At 37.4% G+C, this 15,447-nt stretch overlaps 1 protein-coding gene across 2 annotated transcripts in view; it reads left to right on the top strand.

The window, feature by feature from the left end:
* Positions 1-4,695: 4,695 nt before the first annotated feature.
* kank3 (KN motif and ankyrin repeat domains 3) overlaps positions 4,696-15,447 on the top strand; it is a 36,131-nt gene continuing 25,379 nt past the window's right edge. For both annotated transcript variants that reach the window (XM_042515375.1, XM_042515368.1), the window contains exon 1: positions 4,696-4,750. The gene's annotated coding sequence lies outside the window, so the exon portion shown is untranslated. The remainder of the gene's footprint in view (positions 4,751-15,447) is intronic.

Raw genomic sequence — 15,447 nt, 5'->3', positions numbered from 1 at the left:
AATCTCAGTTTTTCTTGCTGCCAATATCCAAGGTAAAAAACTAATATTAAAAAGAAAACAGCATCAAAAGTGCTGTAAAAGAGATTTTACTCAGTTGTGGCAGTCAAGGTTTAACTTTCCCAAAAACTTTTAGGTCTTTTGTCAGGTATAGTCTGGTTTCAGTCATAGGCTAACATGTCTTATTGTAACCCTCCCCCCCCCATTAGTCTGATTTTTTTAAATTAATTCATTTCAGATGCAGACTTTATGGTACTGGTAAATGGTGGATAAAAATTTAATAAAATTATAAATATATGGTCAAAAATTCTGCATGTAACAGCAATGATAACAGATAAATTGGCAAAAAAAGGTCTTCTAAAATATATACGTGGTAAATGGAGAGAAACAGGTTCAACACAATATATGTGCAACATGGAAAATTGTGACTGTATTAAAATGAGGGTGAAACTTGAAACCATTTGAAAGCGAAAAGATGGTCTAAGTGAATGTATTATATGAAGGTTTTAAAGAGTAACGAAACTAGAAAGTATTGAAATGGTTTTTTGGGGTTTTTCCATGTTAGGGCTGACAAATCATTGAGGGGAACACTACATGACCGTAAGCTTGGAGTAGGGCTCTCTGTACTCCCTGATCTTTCTTTTAATTCAAGTTGATATTATTTTGTAACAATTTACTAATGTTGATTTTTTGTTTCTGTCGTAGCAAAAAAACAATACATGTTTGGGTTTTAAATTTGGTTATTTTATAAAAGTTTAGATTTATTTTTTTCTGTTTTCTTTTATCTTAAAATGTATTTCTCTCCTGCTGTAACATTTACAGTTTATTTGAAGCTGCAATGGTCGTTGTAATTTCTGGCCAGTATTTATTTTTAACTTAGTTTTCGGTCTCCACTGATTATATAACATCACTCTTCCTGTCCCATGTCTCTTGTGCATGGTGTTTTGACATTGTCATGTTGATCGATGTCCTTTCTGCCGGGTCATGCCGACCTGCCAATCAGGGTTCCCTCTGGTGGGTGTCACAGTGTTTTACAAGAATCATAAATGCTGCTGTTTCTCATCACTGTGATTCACACAAATCTCAGTTTTTCTTGCTGCTAAATCCAAGGTAAAAACTAATATTAAAAAAGAAAACAGCATCAAAAGTGCTGTAAGGATTTTACTGTTGTGGCAGTCAAGGTTTACTTTCCCGAAACTTTTAGTCTTTTGTCAGTATAGTCTGTTTCAGTCATAGGATAACATGTCTTATTGTAACCCCTCCATTAGTCTGATTTTTTTAAATTATTCATTTGAATGCAGACTTTATGGTACTGGGTAAAATGGTGGATAAAAGTTTAAATAAAAATTATAAATATATGTCAAAAATTCTGCATGTAACAGCATTGATAACAAGAAATTGGCAAAAAAAAGGTCTCTTAATATATACAGTAAATGGAGAGAAACAGTTCAACAAATATATCAAATGGAAAATTTGACTTATAAAATGAGGGGAAACTTGAAACCATTTGAAAAAAAAGATGGTCTAAGTGTATGTATTATAATAAGGTTTAAAGAGTAATGAACTGAAAGTACTGAAATGTGGGTTTTTCCATGTTAGGGCTGACAATCATTGAGGGGAACACTACATGAGCCTTAGCTTGAGTAAGGCTCTGTACTCCCTGATCTTTTTTTAAAATTTATTTTATTGTGTACAATTTACTAATTTGATTTGTTTGTTCTGTCTTAGCTTTCCGTGCTAAAGAGAGGAAAAACATGGATTTATGGAATACAGAAGGTAGGCTTTCAAAGATGAAAGATGACTTTTGTGAAGTCAATAATGATAATATAAAACTTCTGTAAACTGTGCGATTACTTATGTCAATTTACTGTCAGAGTGAGTGTTATTAAGATGAAGGCCATCACTGGGTGATGCACTTAATCTCACTGTTTATGTAAAAACAAAATGTTGTCATCATTACACAGGTTCATGAGAGGATATGATGACAATAAAAGTATACAAAAAAAAAAAAAAAACCCTCAGGGTCCAAGGCATTTTGCGGACTAACTTTTTACTGAGTTTTCAACTATCTCATGGCTTTCCCAAGTGTATGAAGTTAACAGGAGGTGTTAGGACCCAATTTTCTCTTTAGAGGTGGTCTTTGACATCGGGTGTGAGTGGTCGCATTGATCAAACTCCGTCCCCTGAGGAAGACAGTGGGGAGGAACGTGAGATCTGGTTGAAAGCTTGGGAAAAACATTGACGCTCATCATGAACCCCATATTTACTCTTACTCCAAACAAAAATAAGACACACTTGGACCTAATGAATCTTTTAAATCTAAAGAAATGTTACTATTTAATACACTGAAAGATGTGAACTGAACAAAAGCCGCATTAAATGCTTTTATAAGTAAAAAGAAACAACTTCAGCCAAAAGCAATGGAAACTAAAACTGGGCTAAATAAAAAACACCCCTGTTTCTTTGATAGTTTGTGTTGTTTCCCAGAGCAACAGATACAAACCAGATGCTCGACAGTTCACAGCAGCAATCAAACAATTTATTGTTTAGTTATTGTTTATAGGTCATGTTTCTAATTCTAATGATGTTTTCAAGACCTTTACCTACTATATGTAACAAAACTCAGCAGTGGAAAAAACATACATATCGTTTAACTACTCTTTAAAAATAGTTTGTTATAAGTTAAGTCAAAGTTTTACATTCAGGAATTCACTTAGGCCTCATTAAAAGTACAAAAGTAGCTATTAGAGCAAAAATGTACTTTAAGTATCAAAGTTAAAATAGGCTACTTGTGCATAATGGTCACTTTCAGAGTTATGATACAGGTTATATAGGCCTAACTTAATTGTTGGACTTTTCAATCTGCACTGTAAAAATTTAAAAAATTGTTTGTAGGCTATGTTTGTAAAATCCTGCTAAGTAGGCCTAAATAATTAACTAGAGACTCCAGCTGTTAGATGCATGAAGTGTATAGAGCCTACAATAGTTACCTCTGAAATGCAATGTAGTAAAATGATAAACTTAAAAACTGAAATATAGCAACCTAACTAAAGCAAAAGTACATTTAAACTTTCACCTACGTAGTTGGCCTACTTTCCAGCATTGATAGACAGCAATTTTCTTGTAGACTGTTGAGTTTTTTTCAGGCACAAACATCCTCTGACTGCCTCCAACCTGAAAGCCAACAGCGTCCTCAGCTGCTGGATGGGAGATAGTGCAGTTTATAAGGCCTTATTGCAGGAGGACAAGCTGTTTGTTTTCATAGTAACAAGTTGCCTGTATTTTTTTTTTCTCTAACTGTAAATAATGGGATGTATCACCTTTAAAAGTATGTATTTATGAGTGCTGGTTGTCTTTATTGTAAACAAACTGGTAAAATCACAATGCTGTTTGATAGACTCTATGCTGAAAAGCAGAAGAGACTCATGAAAGACGATATATGGGATAAATTCTGTTATTATTCTGTCATTATTTCTGGAAACAAGATGTAATATTTTATTTGGCGCCAGCTGACCAAAACGACCAATAAGCCCCGCCTCTCTGACATCATCACCCAGATCTCGTTTCTCATTGGAGGATTCAGCTGTCTGCCATTGATTCTTCGAAGCTGTATTTAGCGGCAAACTCAAGAAAGCTGCGTCAAATTTACGTCAAAATCAACAGGTGGACAGGAAATGACCAGATCATACCTGATTCTGCCTTCAAAATTAAAGCACCGAATGGATAAATTGAAAGATAAATGTAGTCTGGCTAAAACAAGAAACAAAAATACTTAACTACAGTGTCACAAATTGTCTTGTTGTCAGGCCATCTCCATGTTTGTCTTGGCCTAAAACAGCCCATATTTCATTATTGTAGATGTATTTAAAGGACTTAGCCCTTTATCATATACTGTGCTGTTTTTCAGTGCTTGCTATATTTTGTGATATGCATGTATTTTTTAATTGTTCATACAGAAAACTGCTTAACACTCCATTATAAAAATAATATAATGTCTTCTTATTTTGATGGTAATGCAACATAAGTGGGCTACAGCACAAGCAAGTTTTACATTTATGCAAAAGATTATTTTCATATTGTAGTGAAACGAATACAATTTTAAACAACTGCAAGTAAGGGACAGCAGCAGCAACAACAAAAGTGTCCCATACTATATGAAAGTAGCCAATATGCTGTATGTAAATGATATAGAGTACTGTGTCATTAATAATTATTGAATAATGAAAAGCATTTATGTAGTTCTTGGTATGGAGGAGATGTGAGCCTACTTAGGCTAAATAAGAAAAACAAAAAATGTAGGTTGTGACAGGTGTCAACATTTGGGAAAGAAAAAAAAAAAATCATACACCAAGAAGTAAACGTTTGATTCTCTACCATGTTTAGATAGGGTGTAATCATCATCTTACTGAAACAACTTAGATCTTACTCAACATGGACAACAAAAATCAAAATACCATTAATGGTACCCAAACATGCAGAGATCTAACAAAAATCATGGAAAACTTGAACTTTAATCATTATAGGTCCATTGTACAGGTATGTGTACTGATGGAAAGTAAACAAAAACAAGGCTAATTTCAACATTGGCCTTTTATTTTGAAATCTAAAACAGGAAACGATCCTATGCCTGTTGCCTAACTTGACACCAGCCAGAGTGGTAGGAGTTTTTTTCAAATTCTCCTCCCAAACTTTTCCTACCTTCTTCGAAAGTCATGACAAGTCTCATTGAGGCTGGACGGAGAGAAGCCAGGAGGTAAGAAACAGCCCGAGGGATCGATTAACATGATTCAGAAATATATTGATTAGCCTGACTGATCGACTCTGTAAACAAACGACAAAACGTCTTACGCTGCGTGTGTTTTATTTATTAGCTGTCTCAAAGTGCTGCGGTGAAGTATTGATCGCAGGCTAATGTAATAGTCTCTGCACCGCCGTGAGAACGAGTTGAAAAGTTTTATTTAGTTGTTGTCTCAGTAAATGTGTGTTTTTAATGACCTTTAGTGTGTTTGCTGTCCTGCCGTGCTTTGTTTTACACGTCCATGCATGTCGCCCCAATCCTTTGGAATTTAAATAGAGAATGAAAGTTTTATCGTCACAGTCATAAATGTTTATTTAGGCTTATACCGCCCCAGAAGTGACTGTCAGACTTTGTCTCCACTGTCATTTTCAGTACAGGATCATTTTCAATTTGTAATGAAGTCTAAAACATAGTTCTAATATTAAATGTCTTTTTTTTTTTTTACTCTGTAAGTCTCTCAAATATATTAAGTACCTTGTTAAAGTTTGCAGTACATTTAAAAAAAACCCCAATAATAATCCAACCTAAGGTCCTTTTTGAAACTGTCTTAAAGCTGCTGTTCAGGGGTGTCATAGTCTAAAAATACAAATATAATGTGATAATTTTATAATGTCATAATTTTGCTGTTTTTAAATCAGTGCACCTCTTTAAAAAGCATTTTAAACCCCTTTGTTTTCTTTGGCTTTCTTTTGATTATATACACTATTTTATTTTTGTGGCTTGTACACGTCATTCAGCTTGTTCTTTGTCTCTTTTGCCTTCCTCTCTCCCCTTTTCTTTCTCCTGTAAAGCACTTCTGTTTTGGAAAGTGCTTTACAGATAAAGTTTGTTTGCTTGCTTGTAGATGTAGAGCAGATACAGAGGAAATATCTCAGATACTGTTGTTGTGAGGCTGTTTCACAGGATGGAAATCCCCCCTCCACCTCTGCTATTGTCAGAGGTGTTGAGCCCCCCTCCCCACCCTCAGCTGAGTTCTTGTCAGTCATTACTGCGTGCATCATCTTCGTCTCCTCAGAGTTTTTGCTCTGTGGTGTTGGATGTTCAGATGTTGAGTGCTACTCAGCGTGAAATCAAAACAAACTGTAAACAGTCCCGAAGTATCAAAAAGCTGAAGAAAGAGGAAAAACATCTGAGTACAATATGGTCACTCCCCTTCCCTGGGGTTGTGGAACAGGATTCTGGGAAATGCAAGAAATCAAAACTTTAATTAAAGACTCCTAGAATACATTTAACATGACAGATTGACGAGCTTTGACAGTGTTAGATGATGTTCGGGCGGCTTGTTGGTTGAGTTGCTGGAACTGAGGCTGATGTTTGAAAATATCAGGCTAATAAACAGTAATAATGTCGTCTGCTGTAACACAAGATGCATGAAAACAAAGGAAGTAGTGTGCCCTTCATGATCTGCTCCTTTTTATTCTCTATCTGGGATCTTTCCATAACCATAAGGCTGTAATAATATATTTTATTTATGATAACATTTGAAATGACAATTAAGGCGACGTGAGAATTATCACCTGAATCTGCAGCTCTGCTCGGCCTCACAGAGATTTATGCTGCGTCTCAGTTCATTGTTTAGCTGTCTGGCTGCAACTTAAGTGTCTTGCTTCACTCCTCTCATGGCGTTATTTTTGGCTAAAGCAGGCAGCTGAAAAAGCTCCAAAAACCCCCACTGTAAACAACCTGTTCAGCAGCCGCTGCACATAGTGGAGATTTAGTGGCTAAAAAGCAGCTATTTCTCTCAGGAGTTGGTAGGGACCAAAAACAGAGCTTAAAGAGAGTGAAAATTGGACCTAACATTCATCAGGTGACACAAACACGACCCCAAATGAATGATAATGTTGCTCTGTCACTGCTGGATGTTCAACATGTCAACTTTAAAAAAAAAAAAAAAGATGATATGCTAACGTTGTGTTCAAAACATGTTCCTGCAGCCCCCAAAATGGCCAAAACAAATCAGATATTGCAGCGTTAACCATAGTTCATGCTCACCATCTCTCTCTGAACTTTAACTATACTGCTGTAGCCGTGCACAGATACTGTAGAAAAAATTATTTAAAGAAATATTGGTGTTGGCTCTTGACAAATAATGTAATTGAAACAGTTTTCTGCATTGTCCGATATTATTGTTTTTTTCTGGTGATCGTTTTTTTTTTTTTTACACAAATAGAGTCAAAGTGTTTGTTATAAGAAAGCTTCAGTTTTGAAAAAGCATGATGATGATGATGATGATGATGATGATGAGTAATGAAGTTCATCTTTCTTTTTTATTTGAGATGATTTGATAGCAACCTCAGATAAAGCAGGGAATCTATTGTCCGCTTTGGGAATAATCGTGAACAATGTGGAACGAACTGACTGGATAAAAGGCGAAAGAGAAACAGTGAACGTTTGTTTATTTGAGTCAGGAATGTCAGGATGTGGTGGCCTTTTTCGTTCTTGTGAAATGCAACAGAAATGAAAGCTAGATCCGCCGTTTTAAATGGCTGCTACTGTCCTCTTAATTTGTCACTTTAGATGAAGTATCGTGATGTCGTTCTTGAAATATAGATTTGGCAAAGCAATTTCCCAGATTGATTGCCACAGATAATCTGATCTCCTGTACAAGGATGAGCTGAGTAAACAGAAACTTGTTCTTTAATTTAGTGTTAATCTCTTGACAACTTTGTGACGCTCTCTCGGGGGAGACTGTTTCTGCAACAGGACTCTGGGGTTTGACTTACTGCCGCCGCCTCAAAAATAGATTCACTGTAAGTTTAGTTGGAGGTGTCAGGAGGTCACTGTTACACTCTGATACCCTCAATATTTCATACCTTGGTCTTGTTATTTTTCTTTCATACATGTGTTCATGATGCACACTTTCTTGCGGTATTCACACTTTAGAAAAGACAGGAAAGTTTATCAAAAAAAGACTGAGTAAAATTTGGGTGTGTGCTCGCACTTGTGAGTCTGATAAGATGCATACTGTTGTATTTTTAGCTCTATTACGAGTGGTTTTAATTTTAGCGCTTCCAGACTGTGAGGTACTCTGCACTGCAGTGATATGATGAGGACATACTGGCATTAAGATGACAGCACACTACAGTCAAAAACAAGATTGTCATTTTTCCAACAGGTAATCTGGTGGGTTTGCAATCCAAAAGAACCTCTGTATAAACATTTAATCCCCCATGTGCATAAGCAATTATTGCGGTCTTATTTTGTTTTTGTTTACATTTTTTGTTTTGGGTTTTGTCTGGACCATTATCTCCTTTACTGTGAACACCACCTCTTGGTGAGGACGCACCAAGCTGTCGTTGCATTTTCAGCCTTTGAGAATCCTCCAAATTCGATTTTAAAATCACGGTACGTGCTGACAACCTTTTCCCGTTTCCTCTTTGCTCTTTGCAAACAAACCAGATTGTTAAACATGACTTCACTGACGTCACTGGATTCCTTTTGAATGTCAAAGTTTCAAGCAGTTTCTTGCTGCATCCATGTGAAGTGCAAATGTGTTGAATTTCTGAGTGCAGAAATGCCAAAACTCTGCACGGAGGATTGTAGCACTCTGGATTTCAAGTGTTTGGAGATGCAACAACTACTTTATCCTTTTGTCACAGCAGTAAAATAAACAGCAGAAATATAGTGTTCTTGTTACAAATGAATGCCCCTGGAATTTGCACTTGTATGTATTTCATTGCAGCATCTTGCCAGATGTCACCTGCAGTGGTGGAAAGTGCAGATTGCAACCAGCTGAAACTTCTCCCGGTTAGAATTCCTTCAGCGATCGTTGTTCAGGAAGTTTTTACCGAAGCTAAATTACCAGCAGAGGTCTCTCCCTCTCCAGAACATACAGATCTGGTGATTTAAACCAGTTTAAACACAGATTAAAACAGTTTCATGTTACAATCAGTATTTCTGTCAGACAGGCTGCTAACCCAACACCAGCCAATGTGTTAGCACCAGCTAACTTAGCATACAGACGTTCAGGGGGCTTTTGCTGAGGAGGTCTCCTCCTCTCCAAAACAAATGGACCAGGTGGTTTAGATCGGCAAAAACACTGAATAAACCAGTCTCATGTTAAAGAAAATGCTGTATTTCTGATGCTGCTTGTCACGCAGGGGCTGCTAACTACAGGGCCAACACAAAAACACTCATGGCCCTACAGAGCCAGTGTTTGTTTTGTCTGTTCTGGGCTAGAAACATGGCGGTGCATCATGGCTATTTGCGATATAAATATGTAGATATAAACAGCTCATTCTAAGGCAACGAAAACACAACAACTAAAGGAAACTTATATTCCGTGTCTGACAGGATATGCCCCTGCATCTCACACACTGGACCTTTTAAAGCATAATAAATCTCTACATTGTGAAAGCAACCGTGGTTTGTTTAAGTTTTTAAACTTCAAACTTTTTTTTCCTTCTAAGGCAGCAATTAGTTTTAAGTGTCAAGGCTGCGTGGAACCTGATAGCAGCAGGTCTTCATCATAATTAGCAGGCATCCAGGCTTTGAAAATGGAAATTACCACTTTCAGCTTCATGCCAGATCCTCTGATTGGCATTGCTTTCCAAATGATCCTTGAAAGAAGGAGAAGCTCTTCAGAAGCTCAGTGCGTTTGAAAGAAACAGCCACCTGTTTCCTACATTTTTATTTTTCCAAGGTAGAAAAAACATGTCTTTATTTGAAATGTATTGTTTTATTCTGTAGCAGTACAGAGTTACTTTATAACAATGACTCCAGAGTTGTCTTCAAGCTGGACATGAAGTACATTTACAATACAAGACAACTGCACACAGCAGAATGAAGTGAATAGGAATTTGACAAATGTTTAATGGTGGAAAAAAGGCAGTTGTGTTTACTGGTTTACACTTTTTCACTCAGGAGTCTCTCACAGATTTGTTTGCCATATAAATCTTGGGACATGACTTATGAAACTCATGAAAAACAATTAAGGTGTTTTTTTTAAAAGAGATTTCTGCAAACTGAGTTTGGATTTAATTGTAATCTCGGGACGTGTTTCAAATCATTTCAGGATGACCGATTCATGGTTTTGTGGAAATCTAACTTAATTTAATAATGTTGAATTTAGTTGTCTGGTTATTTTTTTTCACAAAGTCCGTCCTCCTGGCTCTGTGTATCTCTTCGTTTGGCACTTAAATCATTCTGTCCTTTCGGGACAGATTCCTAAGTAAAACAAGGCAGTCACCCAGGATCTCAGCAAAACTCAGTTATTTAGGAAAAGACATTTCAAACATGATCATGAGGAAATGGTGCTTGATAGTGTGAGATAATCTGTGATCATGCTAAAAAATGAATGAGAATTTCAGAATAATAGTCATAATTATAAGTGTGAGAACAAGATGCGAGTCTCCAGATGATTAAATACTTAAGCTGTGATCTGCAGATAACAGACCACCCTTGTGTTCTGTAGTTTCATTTACTGATTGAAAATTAGCCAAAGGTCGTCTCTCTGAATAGATCTACAGTCAGCCCTCGCCTGAGGCTCTGGACTTCTTATCTCAAGCTCTGAGGTGGCGCAACATCATGAACAGTTTCTGGTTAAGAATGAAAAGTTTATGAAACGACAGTGCTGGAGACATTCTTTAGTTGGTATCAAAACTGACAGAAAACATGACTTGGTGATTATGTGTTTGTCACATAGTTGGAAATTAGCACCAGCCACCAGCCAAATGCTGATAAATGATGCAAGGGGCTGCTAGATCTGCATCACTCACCAGCCAAAAAAACCCACAATGCTAATTTATTGAGTTGCTGTTAGATTTTGGATTTCATCAGCCACAGTGGCAGGTTGACAAAAAAGTTAATTTAAAATGGTGGAATTTTTTGCCTTAATTCCCATTGTGCTGAGTTTGAAAAACATTTTTCATAAAATATGCTTGTGTGCATTGCACCAGTTTCAGCCATGCTGCAAAATCCTGCTTGCATCCAGGCTTGACAAACAAACGTGTGTTGTTGGTTCCACTATCCTGATCTGCAGGACGTAAATGTGAGGGATATTCAGTAAATTTGTATTCATATCAAGTAAAATATATTTTACCATTTTTTTAGAGATTTTAAAATGCACCATCAGGAAAAAACACATTCACAAAGTCCTAAAATTGAATTTTAGCTTTTTTTTGTCTTTTGTTTTTAAGGCTTTTTAAGAATCCACAGGACAGCAATAAATAGAGAAAGTAAAATAAATAATATGTGGTATATGAAAAACTAAGATGAAAATAAAAAAATAGAGAACTATATGGAGACAAAAATATAGGTTTCTAGGATTGTCAGTGAGCGTCTGTCACTGTGCTCCAGTCAGACGCTCCTCCCTCTGCTATCTCCAGTGCCTGAGAAACACTGAATGAAAAACACAGGGCTAAAAATACTCACGTTAACTCAAGCACTTTGGGAAAGAGGCACTAATCAAACTGTGTGCACAAACATCAGGGTGGAGAGACACCAAACTAACCGGTCACTGCTGCATTTTGGTTCATCTGGTGAATTTGTTTTCTCTGCCAGACACTGATTAAGATTAACAGGTTGTGCTTTTTGACCCTAAAAGACTTTTTGGCTCGTAAAATAGTGAGAGTGGCAGTGGTTTGACTCTTGTGGCCTGAGCACTAAAAAGGTCAGATTCTTGCTCTGCCAGAACTGACCACTTCACTCTGTGGAAGAACCAAACCACGACTGCTTTTGGAAACACTTCCTGTGTGTCACTGCGACGCCACAAACCTTTCGAATCCAATTTTCATTTTTGGATCAAACAATGAAAGTTTTGTGTGCTACTGAAGAGAGAGAAGTCTGAGCTTGTGGTTGTTCTCAAACTTTTTCTGACGCCGTCTCGAGATTTTGAATCTGATGTCTCTGAGGGTAAAGTGAGAGCGAGGCCTCGAACTTCAGTTTCAAACTAGATTCGCAGCACAGAGATAACCTCTGTTCACTGGCTCATAATGGAACAAATGTTGCGTTTAGCATTGTTGAAAAGCACCTCTGCCCTATGAAGTCATATATAAAACACTGACATGTTCCCAGTGCAAAATGAAAACAATCTGGTATATCCTAATTTCAGAAATCTGGAGAAGGCAAAAAAAAAAAACAAAGCAGAATTTGAAAATACATCCTCGTCCTGCAGCTTGCCTCTCTCCCCTCTCTGTCCTAAGCCCCTAACAACCAGTTACATATGCACACGCTTCATACAACAACCCAGTGTTTCCCACACTTTAATTTATTTAATCTATTTCATTGTATTCACTCAGCCCCTCCTTGCCCCACTCTCTCTGTTTATAAGACCACAAATAACACAAGAATTAGCAAGCTAACATTAGCCATCCCACTGCTGCCTGCTGCTGTGCGATGCTGCAGCAGCTCGGGGAAATACCCCTTCACTTGGCGGCAGTAGCAGCTGGAATTTGGCAAGTGCAAACCCCCCAGTGCCGGGGGTCACAGCAAGCTTTTGGCCAGCATCGGCGCCCGGTCTAAACCTGTGTAACAGCAGCAACACAAAGTTCATTGATCTGGCACTGAGTCAGGGCTGTCCGAGCTCCCAGTGCTGGAGTTTGTGCCGGCTGGATTTGGATAACTGGGGCTGCAGACTGGGGGTCTGTTTCCATATCTGCTGCCCACTTTCCTGGTGAGGTGGTCTGTAATGGCGGGCAGTGAGGTGGAGGACAGACTGTGAAGATGAAGCTGCTGCTGTGAGCCTTTAGTGGAAGGCTAAACTACTACAACCAAAATTTTCTCTCCATCTTTGAAAAACACTTTCAGGATATTGACACGTTTTAGTTTGTTCATTGTCAAACAAGTCCGGCTTCCTTTTTTGGGTTGCTTTGGATTGTAGGCAGTTGTTGCCAATGCTGAAATAGCAACTTTCTCTGCAGGATTTTCTGCCGTTGCATCAGGCTGTCTCCATCTGAAAGGATGGGCATGCACATCTACATTTGTAGCGCAGCCAATAGGAACGCCCTCCCTCTCAGATGACCTCTGATTTGCCAAATTCTCCCATCACAGGCTAGATTTCTAAAGCTTGCAAACAGAGCGGACTAGAGGTGCAGAAGTCTAGTTTTATGTCAAACCACTGGAATTACAATATACTCAAACTGTATTATGGAATTTTTGCCCAATGATGCTAAAATTAAACTTCTCCCCCAAGCTTTTACTTTTTAACCTGTCCTTTCTTATTTTGTATAGCCTTACTTTTATAATATTTTATTTTTTTTGAATATCAGTCATTGTAAAGTATCCTGTAAAAAGCTTTTTAGCAGAATGATTTAAAAAGTAATATAAATTAAAAATACTGACTGTACTCTCTAATAAGGTGCTCTTTATAAAAGTTTTACTTGATGAACTGCGAGCCATAAACAAAAGAGTTATTTATAAACAAAAAGTAATATTGAATTTCATTAAAGAGGAAGATTGTTTACACAACTTGACACCTTAGGAGTTGGTTGATATGGCTTTTAACTAATCTGTAAAGCATTAGCAAATGGTTTATTAACCTTCTTCCTTTTTTTTTTAACAGTTTCTTCTTGGAAATTGGCACCAAAATACTAAAAAACAGATCAACAAAATTTCACAAACAAGTATGTTTCCAAAAGTATAGACTAAATGTAATAAACAACCAACAAGGCAACAGAAGTGAACCAGAAAAAGCCAGATTTTCTGACTGGAGTCTCCTTTGCAGAGATGAGATAACTCAGGCAGATTGTCTCTGCATCGACTGCGTGGCATAGACATAGACGTGGCATTTAATTAAGTTTTGTTATGCCCTGCAGACATCAGATTGCCTCTTAGGAGTAATGAGCGGCTGAATCTGACAAGCTAACAGAATCAGAGCGTGGTGGAAAACTGAATTAGAGCCCAAAAACATGTATTTTCCATAGGAGCAGCTCCATGGTGATGAAGGTGTGTTGCAGGAGCTTTTGTGAAACATTTCAAAGACCCTCGTTCATCCAGTGCCTTGTCATTACCCGACACTCTCCATCAAAGAGATGCTGAACTGGTATAATTTCCAGCAGTGGAGGAAATAGCATGATAATGAACACATTTTTCAGTTGTTTCTGGGCAGAAAGCTGCTGACATCTGGTCCTGTTCTGAAGTTATGAGAATCAAACATCTGGAGGCTCCAGTTGCTACTGTTGTGAAAGAGACAAATGGGTCAGAGTCTTAAACACAAATCTGTGGACCTGATATCTAGGTCAACCCAGAGAACCATTTAAAGATGCTTAAAGCTGGTTTATTTGAGTTATTTGCTTGGCTAGAACACACAAAGAGCTGGAATGATTACAGAGGAAAGGAAATGAGGAAGTTGAGAGAAAAAGGCTTTTTGTAACATATTAAAAAGCAGTTTCTACAAAGGATCAGTTTGTCATGTAGGGAGGCCTGGAGAGTTTGTCTCACCACAGAGGGCAAACAAGGCATGTTTGGTCCAAAATGCAACGTGACATCAGAGCTGGAAACTGGCTAATTGGGGAAAACTCAATTTGTGAGCACTGCTTTGTTTCAGGAAGGGGCGGCCAGCTGTCAGCAATGGGAACGCCTCAGTCTCAGCTGACTAAATGGCATCTCTCTTGGCTGCAAACTGATGCTAACATCATTATGTTTCCAGAAAGACACGCAATGTCGCCATTTCAGCAATTCACTCATATCCAGTCAGGTCTTTTCATTCTGCTGTTGTCCATACTTGAGTCTTAACAACTGAAAAACGCGTTGTGTTACCTACAGATGCAGTAAGTTGTTCCCGGCAAAGAGAAAATCTATGCCAAAATACTTTCTTTTTTACATTTACAATCAATCAGATCTGATGAACATTTACATCCATACATGCACACAAATGTACAGTATCTAAAACAGTATAAAACAATAAAAGATATACATAAAAATAACTTAAAAAAAAAAGAATAATAAGAGTTTAAAAAAGGAACAGCATTAAAAATAAAAAATGTTAAATAAATAAAATGATGGAAACGCCTCATTGATAAATATATAAATTTGCAAATTCCCTTTTCAAACCAATCATCAAATATTTTATTATTTAATGAGGGGGCAAAATAATTATTTGTAATGAGAAGAGAGAGTGCTAGCCTGCCATCCAAAAAATGTTTCGGACCTGAGACCAGATCTTGAGTGAATGAGAAACTACTGGATTGTCTAACGATTCAGGGCGTACAGTGGCTAAAGCTGAGAGTAACAACATATCCTTTCAACATTAAACCACAACGGAGGTTGATTTAGTAATCAGTGGGCCATTATCTTAATGTTGCTTGCCCAGTAATAAAGTTGAACATTTTTTTGGGCGTCTGTGAGAATGCCTTCCTTATTCAGGGTGTTTTCTTTATTCCAAATGAACTCTGACACAGTTTTATCTATGGCGTGGAAAAAGCATTTTTTGATAAAGATGGGAATACACTGATATAAGAATAACGATTTAGGGAGGATGGTCATCTTGATTGTATTAATCCGGCCAGCTAATGATGTGAGGATTTGGGACCATCTTTGCAAATCTTGTGCAGTCTGATCTAATAATTTGAAAAAGTTCTCCTTAAAAAGATCTGCAAATGCTTTGGTTATGTTGATTCCTAGATAAGGGTTGAAATTTTAAAGGGCAAGTTTTCAACAAATTGTTGATCACCTAGAACCTTTATTGGAAACAATATACTTTTGCTTATTTTGAC

Source organism: Plectropomus leopardus, chromosome 3 (genome assembly GCF_008729295.1).
Source record: "Plectropomus leopardus isolate mb chromosome 3, YSFRI_Pleo_2.0, whole genome shotgun sequence".
Lineage (NCBI taxonomy): Eukaryota > Metazoa > Chordata > Actinopteri > Perciformes > Serranidae > Plectropomus > Plectropomus leopardus.
Note: the sequence above shows the minus strand (reverse complement) of the source record. Positions and strands in the feature narration are given on the sequence as shown.